Consider the following 11,266-nt stretch of genomic DNA (forward strand, 5'->3'; position numbering starts at 1 on the left):
GTCCGTTCGCTTAGTCTGACAGTTGCATAGATAATTTTTTTCGTTCAACAAAATCTTACGTCAATAATTTTTTATTTTTTTTAATTTATCATTTATTGAAAAAGCACTTGTTTTGTTTCTTTTTTCTATATAAATTATTTTATTTTTGATATTTGAGAGCTTTACACAGATTTTTTCGATTATTTGTCGTTATTTTGTAACATTTCAAGTGATTTATTGTTTAAAAAACACTTTAAAAGTTTTTATTATACAAAGAATAAAAAAAGAAAAAAATTATAAAATAGAAAAAAAATTAAGGAAAATTAATTGCAATCAAGAAAATAGATAATTATTATTTTAACAAATACTTGAGCACAAAATAAAATTATAGATAAAGTTGAAATTAAAACAACGATTGTTTAATAACTAATGAAACGGAATAGAAAATTATAGCAAATATTTAAACTAATATAAGATTATTTGGCAAATTCTTTAAATTAAATGACTTGCAAATTATGGATAGAAATCTTGAAAATGTAATAAAATTTTTAAAATTTTAAGACAAAAAATATTTCAAAATTCTGAAAACTTTTATATAAATTTCAATCTTCTTTAAAAGAAATTTAAACAAATTTGCTCACAATTTTATTGGAAAATAATTATATTTTCTATAATATTTTCTTTCAATATGTTTAATAAAAAATTATAAATAAAAACTTGTTTTCAATGACCCCGACGTGATTTGAACACGCAACCTTCTGATCTGGAGTCAGACGCGCTACCGTTGCGCCACGGAGTCATACGTTTTACCAAAGACAAATTTCTGTTTTGTTACAGTTACTTTTGTTAATTTCATTTACTTACACTCATTATCTTTTGTATTTTTTGTTCTTATTGTCTACATTGTGGATGTTACAAATAGCTTCCATCCACGAGTTCATATAAATCTTCGATAGAGGGCACCACATCATAAAATGGTTGAAAAGAAAACGGCCGTGGTGAATTTTACGTTTTCAACCTTAGAAAAATTTGTCATCCTAAAAGTAGGCAACAGTGTTGTATATTTTATTTTGTCAGTAGAAACCTAAGTCGACAAAGATTAACAACGCCGTTAACTTAAAATTTTCGTCAATCGAATTAAATCATAATATCTTTATATTTAGAAAATTTAACAAATAACCTAGACTAAACTATCGATTACACTATGGGACTAGACTATAGACTAGACTATAGACTAGACTATAGACTAGACTATAGACTAGACTATAGACTAGACTATAGACTAGACTATAGACTAGGACTATAGACTAGGACTATAGACTAGACTATAGACTAGACTATAGACTAGACTATAGACTAGACTATAGACTAGACTATAGACTAGACTATAGACTAGACTATAGACTAGACTATAGACTAGACTATAGACTAGACTATAGACTAGACTATAGACTAGACTATAGACTAGACTAAGACTAGACTATATAGACTAGACTATAGACTAGACTATAGACTAGACTATAGACTAGACTATAGACTAGACTATAGACTAGACTATAGACTAGACTATAGACTAGACTATAGACTAGACTATAGACTAGACTATAGACTAGACTATAGACTAGACTATAGACTAGACTATAGACTAGACTATAGACTAGACTATAGACTAGACTATAGACTACACTATAGACTAGACTATAGACTACACTATAGACTAGACTATAGACTAGACTATAGACTAGACTATAGACTAGACTAGACTATAGACTAGACTATAGTCTAGTCTATAGACTAGACTATAGACTAGACTATAGACTAGACTATAGACTAGACTATAGACTAGACTATAGACTAGACTATAGACGACTATAGACTAGACTATAGACTAGACTATAGACTAGACTATAGACTAGACTATAGACTAGACTATAGACTAGACTATAGACTAGACTATAGACTAGACTATAGACTAGACTATAGACTAGACTATAGACTAGACTATAGGACTAGACTATAGACTAGACTATAGACTACACTATAGACTAGACTATAGACTAGACTATAGACTAGACTATAGACTAGCTATAGACTAGACTATAGACTAGACTATAGACTAGACTAGACTATAGTACTAGACTATAGACTAGACTATAGACTAGACTATAGACTAGACTATAGACTAGACTATAGACTAGACTATAGACTAGACTATAGACTAGACTATAGACTAAACTATAGACTAGACTATAGGCTAGACTATAGACTAGACTATAGACTACATTATAGACTACATTATAGACTACACTATAGACTACACTATAGACTTACACTATAGACTACACTATAGACTACACTATAGACTACACTATAGACTAGACTATAGACTACACTATAGACAAGAATATACGTTGGACTATAGATTGGACTAGTGACTAGTTTATAGACTAGCCTTCAAAATTATATATAGAACAGAACTAGAGCAGAACTAGAAAAGAACTAGAACAGAAGTAGAACTACATATAACAGAACTAGAACAGAACTGAATTAAAACTAGAGTAACGTAGAGCTGAATTGAAATAAAACTTAAACTGAAACTGAAGTAGAACCGAACAAGATCTAACTAGATGTGAAATAGCACTGAACTAGAACTAAACTATTACTGAATTAGAACTCAAACTAACCTAGAACTGGTTCACCATACTTACTTCTCTTACTTTGAATTTTGGCTAAGGTCTTTGGGTTCATTAAGGTCTGGAGTTCTTTACTTACCGGTTGCTCTCTATAGTTTTAGCTTCGATGTGATATTTTGCAATTTCCTTTGAAGCAACTAACCTTTAAATAAAAACAACTAAATAACCATAATTATAGCAGATTTTTTTGTTCATTTTATTGAGTTTTTAATGCAAGCTGTTACATTTAAGTTTTTCTTTTATCATTTATTTTTTATTATTTTATCTTTTTTTTGTTTGTTCTGTTTTTTTAATATAAAAGTATATGACGATTAAATGAATTTGTAATAATTTTTTTTTGTTGTTTTCTGGTTGTTAATTTTTTAATATTTATATATATAATTTAGTTAATTATATTAAATATTTTTTTGTTTACGAAATTAATTATTGTGCGCACGTATAAAAATGAAGAAATATATAAAAAATTAAAGAAAAGTAAAAATTTCAATATTTTTTTTAAATTCCAAAAATTTTCTAAGAAAAAAGCTAAAAAATTAATAAATTTATTTCAAAATTGTAGAATGTTGTTGTTGTTGTCATTTTAAATATATTAAATACTGTCTTGTTATTGTGGTTGTTGTATATATAAGTATGTATGTATAAAGAAATGTCAAAGGTGAATTTGAATTTTTTTTTTAGTTTTTTACAGTGTAAAATTTATTTACAATTTAGATGATTTACACTTAAAGATAAATCATCTGTTATTTATTTAAATACTTATGTTTAATATATATTTTTTTGGTTTTATTTAATGATTTTTATTTTATTATTTTATTTAAATTTTTGGTTACAAACAACTACTGTGTAGGTGATGATAAATGAGGGTTTTAAAATTGTTCTTTTTTCTGGTTGGAATAGTAGTGTTATTTAAAAAAATTGTGTAGAAAATTTTTAAATTATTAAAAAAACAGAAAAAAACACCCTGAAACATTTATTATTTATAAATAGAAGTTATATTTTTTTAATATATAATATTTTCTTTTATAATTACTAATAAGCTTTGTTTTTTGGTTTTAAGAGGGCTTAAAGCTAAAAAAGTGTTTATAGGGAGAACAAGTGTATATAGAGCATTTTCATTTATATTTTTTTGTAAAGAGTAAATATGAAGCAGGTGCGGTGGCTTTGGTTTTTATATATTTTTTATATCTTTTTTTAAGGTTTTTTTATTTTTATTAAAAGGTTATTTTGTGTAAATACCAATCTTAGAAATAAATAATAATTACCTTGTATTTTAAGAGGTCCTGGTTTACTTTATAACAGCAACACAACGATTTTGAAATGACATCTACAAATAAAACAAAAATCTCTAACTGAACTATGTAGAACAGAACTAGAAAAGAACTGAACTAGAACAGAACTAGAATAGAACTAGAACAGAACTAGAATAGAACTAGAACAGAACTAGAACAGAACTAGAACAGAACTAGAACAGAACTAGAACAGAACTAGAACAGAGCTAGAACATAACTAGAACAGAACTAGAACTAGAACAGAACTAGAACAGAACTAGAACAGAACTAGAACAGAACTAGAACAGAACTAGAACATAACTAGAACTAGAACAGAACTAGAACAGAACTAGAACAGAACTAGAACGAACTAGAACAGAACTAGAACAGAACTAGAACAGAACTAGAATAGAACTAGAACAGAACTAGAACAGACCTAGAAAAGACTAGAACAGAACTAGAACAGAACTAACAGAATAGAACAGAACTAGAACAGAACTAGAACAGAACTAGAACAGAACTAGAACAGAACTAGAACAGAACTAGAACAGAACTAGAACAGAACTAGAACAGACAGAACTAGAACAGAACTAGAACAGAACTAGAACAGAACTAGAACAGAACTAGAACAGAACTAGAATAGAACTAGAACAGAACTAGAACAGAACTAGAAGAGAACTAGAACAGAACTAGAATAGAACTAGAACAGAACTAGAACAGAACTAGAACCGAACTAGAACAGAACTAGAACAGAACTAGAGCAGAACTAGAACAGAACTAGAAGCAGAACTAGAACAGAACTAGAACAGAACTAGAACAGAACTAGAACACTAGAACAGAACTAGAACTAGAACAGAACTAGAACAGAACTAGAACAGAACTAGAACAGAACTAGAACTAGAACAGAACTAGAACAGAACTAGAACAGAACTAGAACAGAACTAGAACAGAACTAAAACAGAACTAGAACAGAACTAGAACAGAACTAGAACAGAACTAGAACAGAACTAGAACTAGAATAGAACTAGAACAGAACTAGAACAGAGCTACTACAGAGCTACAACAGAACTAGAACAGAACTAGAACAGAACTAGAACTGAACTAGAACTAAACTAGAACAGAACTAGAACAGAACTAGAACAGAACTAGAACAGAACTAGAACAGAACAAGATCAGAACTAGAACAGAACTAGAACAGAACTAGAACAGAACTAGAACAGAACTAGAATAGAACTAGAACAGAACTAGAACAGAACTAGAACAGAACTAGAACAGAACTAGAACAGAACTAGAACAGAACTAGAACAGAACTAGAACAGAACTAGAACAGAACTAGAACAGAACTAGAACAGAACTAGAACAGAACTAGAACAGAACTAGAACAGAACTAGAACAGAACTAGAACAGAACTAGAACAGAACTAGAACAGAACTAGAACAGAACTACAACAGAACTACAACAGAACTACAACAGAACTAGAAGAGAACTAGAACAGAACTAGAACAGAACTAGAACAGAACTAGAACAGAACTAGAACAAACTAGAACAGAACTAGAACAGAACTAGAACAGAACTAGAACAGAACTAGAACAGAACTACAACAGAACTACAACAGAACTAGAACAGAACTAGAACAGAACTAGAACAGAACTACAACAGAACTAGAACAGAACTAGAACAGAACTAGAACAGAACTAGAACAGAACTAGAACAGAACTTGAACAGAACTAGAACAGAACTAGAACAGAACTAGGACAGAACTAGAACAGAACTAGAACAGAACTAGAACAGAACTAGAACAGAACTAGAACAGAACTAGAACAGAACTAGAACAGAACTAGAACAGAACTAGAACAGAACTAGAACAGAACTAGAACAGAACTAGAACAGAACTAGAACAGAACTAGAACAGAACTAGAACAGAACTAGAACAGAACTAGAACAGAACTAGAACAGAACTAGAACAGAACTAGAACAGAACTAGAACAGAACTAGAACAGAATTAGAACAGAATTAGAACGGAACTAGAACAGAACTAGAACAGAACTAGAACAGAACTAGAACGGAACTAGAACGGAACTAGAACAGAACTAGAACAGAACTAGAACAGAACTGGAACAGAACTGGAACAGGACTAGAACAGAACTAGAACTGAACTAAAATTGTGCTGCAATAAATCTAGAACTTAACGACAGTTTAAATCAAACTGAACTTGAACAATATATAGAACAAGAATTGAACTAGAACTGTACTAGAACTTAACTAAACTTGAACTGAATTTAAACTAAACTAAAACTAAACTAGAACTAACATCAAACTGAACTAGAACTGAACTAAAACTAAACAAGAACTGAACTAGAATTATAAAATAAAAACGAATCATTAGGAAGGGGTTCATATGTTTTTGTGTGTTGTGTTGCTTAAAGTAATTTTTAAAGATCCGATTTTGAAATGTTATTAAATATTTTGTACAAACCAATTCGAACTGAAATTTGAAATAAAAACACAATTTTCAATAAGTTTTTTTTGTTGGTTTGTATGTTATTTTATATTTATGCAAAATATTTCAAAAGAATTTTATTTAAACACAAATACTTTTAGGTTGTTGGTTTTTGTTTTCATGGTTTTTTTAGATCATGGAGTTCAAAAGGGTTTTAAGAAATTTAAACTAATTTTTGTTGTTGTTGTTGTTTTCGGTCTGTCGTTTTGTGGAAAATTAAGTGTCTTACAAGTTTTTGTTGTTGTTAATTTTTTGGTATTTTGAAACATTTTACATTTTTTAAATTTTTGAGTTTTTTCTTGGTTTTTTGTATTTTATTAAATATAATTTTTTTGTTTTTTTTTTTTTTGTATTTTTTATATTTAGCGTACAATTATTGTTGCAATTACAATTGTCTTGAGTACATTTATATATTAAAGATTTATTTTTTTTTGGTTTTTATTTTAAATATTTTTATAATTTTGTTTTGACTTATTATGTAAAGTAATCGAAATTAATTGAAATGATAAGTTTTTTTTTATTATTATTAATATATTTTTTGTGTAAAGTTTTTTCATTTATTATTTTGTTTTAAATTATTTATTAAATTTTTATTATTTATTTTTTTGTTTTACGCAGGACGGGGTTTTTTATCTTGTTTTTTCTTTTTTACTCTTACATTCATGCTAAGTTTTACATAAATATGTTGTTTTGTTGTTATTTTTTATTAAATATATAATAAATTGTTTATATATTTTTTTGTTTGCTTGTTTTGAAATAAATGTTGAGATGAGTTTATGTTTTTAAGCTTTTTTTATAATTTGGTTTTTTGACTAGTTTTTTTTTTCTTAAATAATGCTTGGTATTTTTATGTATTTATAATTCTTTTTTAGTAAATTTTATTCTGTTTTACTTTTCTTTCCATAGTGTAGTTTTAAGTAAAATTTTTAATTATTAAATGAAGTTTTTTTTAACGGATTTTAGTCATACGTGTTAAATGTGTTTTAAAAAAGCCTAGATAACCTAGAAATTTGTTTAAAAAGAGCTTTTTAACTAGAACGAGAACTGAACTAGAACTGACTAGAACAGAACTAGAACAGAACTAGAACAGAACTAGAACAGAACTAGAACAGAACTAGAACAGAACTAAAACAGAACTAGAACAGAACTAGAACAGAACTAGAACAGAACTAGAACAGAACTAGAACAGAACTAGAACAGAACTAGAACAGAACTAGGGCAGAACTAGAACAGAACTAGAACTAGAACAGAACTAGAACAGAACTAGAACTGAACTAGAACTGAACTAGAACTGAACTAGAACTGAACTAGAACTGAACTAGAACTGAACTAGAACTGAACTAGAACTGAACTAGAACTGAACTAGAACTGAACTAGAACTGAAATAGAACTGAACTAGAACTGAACTAGAACTGAGCTAGAACTGAGCTAGAACTGAACTAGAACTGAACTAGAACTGAACTAGAACTGAACTAGAACTGAACTAGAACTGAACTAGAACTGAACTAGAACAGAACTAGAATTGAACTAGAACTGAACTAGAACTGAACTAGAACTGAACTAGAACTGAACTAGAACTGAACTAGAACTGAACTAGAACTGAACTAGAACTGAACTAGAACTGAACTAGAACTAGAACTAGAACTGAACTAGAACTGAACTAGAACTGAACTAGAACAGAACTAGAACAGAACTAGAACTGAACTAGAACATAACCATGAACAGAACTAGAACTGAACTAGAACTAGAACTGAACTAGAACTGAACTAGAACTGAACTAGAACTGAACTAGACTTACTAGAACTTAACTAGAACTTAACTAGAACTTAACTAGAACTTAACTAGAACTGAACTAGAAATGAACCAAGAACTGAAGCTAGAACCGAACTAGAAACTGAACTAGGAACTGAACTAGAACTGAACTAGAACTGAACTAGAAACTGAACTAGAACTGAACTAGAACTGAACTAGAAACTGAACTAGAACTGAACTAGAACTGAACTAGAACTGAACTAGAACTGAATCTAAGAACTGAACCTTAGAACTGAACTAGAAACTGAACTAGAACTGAACTAGAACTGAACTAGAACTGAACTAGAACTGAACTAGAACTGAACTAGAACTGAACTAGAACTGAACTAGAACTGAACTAGAACTGAACTAGAACTGAACTAGAACTGAACTAGAACTGAACTAGAACTAAACTAGAACTGAACTAGAACTGAACTAGAACTGAACTACAACTGAACTAGAACTGAACTAGAACTGAACTAGAACTGAACTAGAACTGAATTAGAACTGAACTAGAACTGAACTGGAACTGAACTAGAACTGAACTAGAATTGAACTAGAACTGAACTAGAACTGAACTAGAACTGAACTACAACTGAACTAGAACTGAACTAGAACTGAACTAGAACTGAACTAGAACTGAACTAGAACTGAACTAGAACTGAACTAGAACTGAACTAGAACTGAACTAGAACTGAACTAGAACTGAACTAGAACTGAACTAGACTGAACTAGAACTGAACTAGAACTGAACTAGAACTAAACTAGAACTGAACTAGAACTAGAACTAGAACTGAACTAGAACTGAACTAGAACTGAACTAGAACTGAACTAGAACTGAACTAGAACTGAACTAGAACTGAAACTAGAACGAACTAGAACTGAACTAGAACTGAACTGACTATAACTGAACTACTAACTGAACTAGAACTGAACTAGAACTGAACTAGAACTGAACTAGAACTGAACTAAACTGAACTAGAACTGAACTAGAACTGAATTAGAACTGAACTAGAACTGAACTAGGAACTGAACTAGAACTGAAACTAGAACTGAACTAGAACTGAACTAGAACTGAACTAGAACTGAACTAGAACTGAACTAGAACGAACTAGAACTGAACTAGAACTGAAACTAGAACTGAACTAAACTGAACTAGAACTGAACTAGAACTGAACTAGAACTGAACTAGAACTGAACTAGAACTGAACTAGAACTGAACTAGAACTGAACTAGAACTGAACTAGAACTGAACTAGAACTGAACTAGAACTGAACTAGAACCTGAACCTGAACTGAACTAGAACTGAACTAGAACTAACTAGAACTGAACTAGAACTGAACTAGAACTGAACTAGAACTGAACTACAACTGAACTAGAACTGAACTAGAACTGAACTAGAACTGAACTAGAACTGAACTAGAACTGAACTAGAACTGAACTAGAACTAGAACTGAACTAGAACTGAACTAGAACTGAACTAGAACTGAACTAGAACTGAACTAGAACTGAACTAGAACTGAACTAGAACTGAACTAGAACTGAACTAGAACTGAACTAGAACTGAACTAGAACTGAACTAGAACTGAACTAGAAGTGAACTAGAACTGAACTAGAACTGAACTAGAACTGAACTAGAAGTGAACTAGAACTGAACTAGAACTGAACTAGAACTGAACTAGTACTGAACTAGAACTGAACTAGAACTGAACTAGAACTGAACTAGAACTGAACTAGAACTGAACTAGTACTGAACTAGAACTGAACAAGAACGGAACTAGAACTGAACTAGAACTGAACTAGAACTGAACTAGAACTGAACTAAAACTGAACTAGAACAGAACTAGAACTGAACTAGAACTGAACTAGAACAGAACTAGAACAGAACTAGAACAGAACTAGAACAGAACTAGAACAAAACTAGAACAAAACTAGAACAAAACTAGAGCAGAACTAGAACAGAACTAGAACAGAACTAGAACAGAACTAGAACAGAACTAGAACAGAAACTAGAACAGAACTAGAACAGAACTAGAACAGAACTAGAACAGAACTAGAAACAGAACTAGAACAGAATTAGAACAGAACTAGAACAGAACTAGAACAGAACTAGGGCAGATCTAGAACAGAACTAGAACAGAACTAGAACAGAACTAGAACAGAACTAGAACAGAACTAGAACAGAACTAGAACAGAACTAGAACAGAACTAGAACAGAACTAGAACAGAACTAGAACAGAACTAGAACAGAAACTAGAACAGAACAGAACTAGAACAGAAACTAGAACAGAACTAGAACAGAACTAGAACTAGAACAGACTAGAACAGAACTAAAACGGAACTAGAACAGAACTAGATCTAGAACGGAACTGGAAATTGATAGCCTATGATTATGTTTCAGCTCTTTTTAAACTATTTTTTATTGTTTTTTTATATATATAAATATTTTATATAAGTTTCGGTTTGTAGTTTTTATTTTGTAAATATTATCTATTTTGCAATTAAAAATAATAATAGATTGTGTATAACTTATACATTTTTTGTATGCTTTGTTATGTTTCTCTTTTGTGTTTGAAGTATATATAAATTGTTGTAATAATTAGCAAGAATTTAGCATAAACATTTTTTAAGTGTTTTTTATATATAATATATAAATAGCAATTTTAGGTATTTTTTTCTTTTAGGTAATTTAACAGTTTGAAAAATTAAAAGCTTTTTGTGTATTTACTAAACATTTTAGAGGAAATAATAATTAAATTAAATTTTTAAAAAATTTCAAAAAGAAAATCTAAGTGTCACAGCAAAGTTTTTTTTTATTGAAAAAAAAAAAAAAAATAAAAAAAAAAAATATTAAAAAAATATTTAAAAAATAGGAAAAGTATAGATTTAAAACTATAAAATTATTTCTTTTTTTTTTGTTTGAACTTAAGTTTTTTGTTTGTTTTAAATGATATGATTAGAATTAAATTAGCTGGAAAATTAATTTATCTATTTAACTTAAATTTGTTGTAATTACAATAATAATGAAGCTGTAG

At 29.5% G+C, this 11,266-nt stretch overlaps 1 non-coding gene across 1 annotated transcript; it reads right to left on the reverse strand.

Moving 5' to 3' along the window:
- Nucleotides 1–706: 706 nt before the first annotated feature.
- Nucleotides 707–778, reverse strand: Trnaw-cca. Its single transcript has one exon. It is a non-coding gene; the product is annotated as a tRNA-Trp (tRNA).
- Between the last annotated feature and the right edge of the window lie 10,488 nt (nucleotides 779–11,266).

The sequence above is a fragment of the Lucilia sericata genome, unplaced genomic scaffold, assembly GCF_015586225.1.
Source record: "Lucilia sericata isolate MDLA Ls3-8-SP2 unplaced genomic scaffold, ASM1558622v1 Contig001363F_arrow, whole genome shotgun sequence".
Taxonomy (NCBI): Eukaryota; Metazoa; Arthropoda; class Insecta; order Diptera; family Calliphoridae; genus Lucilia; species Lucilia sericata.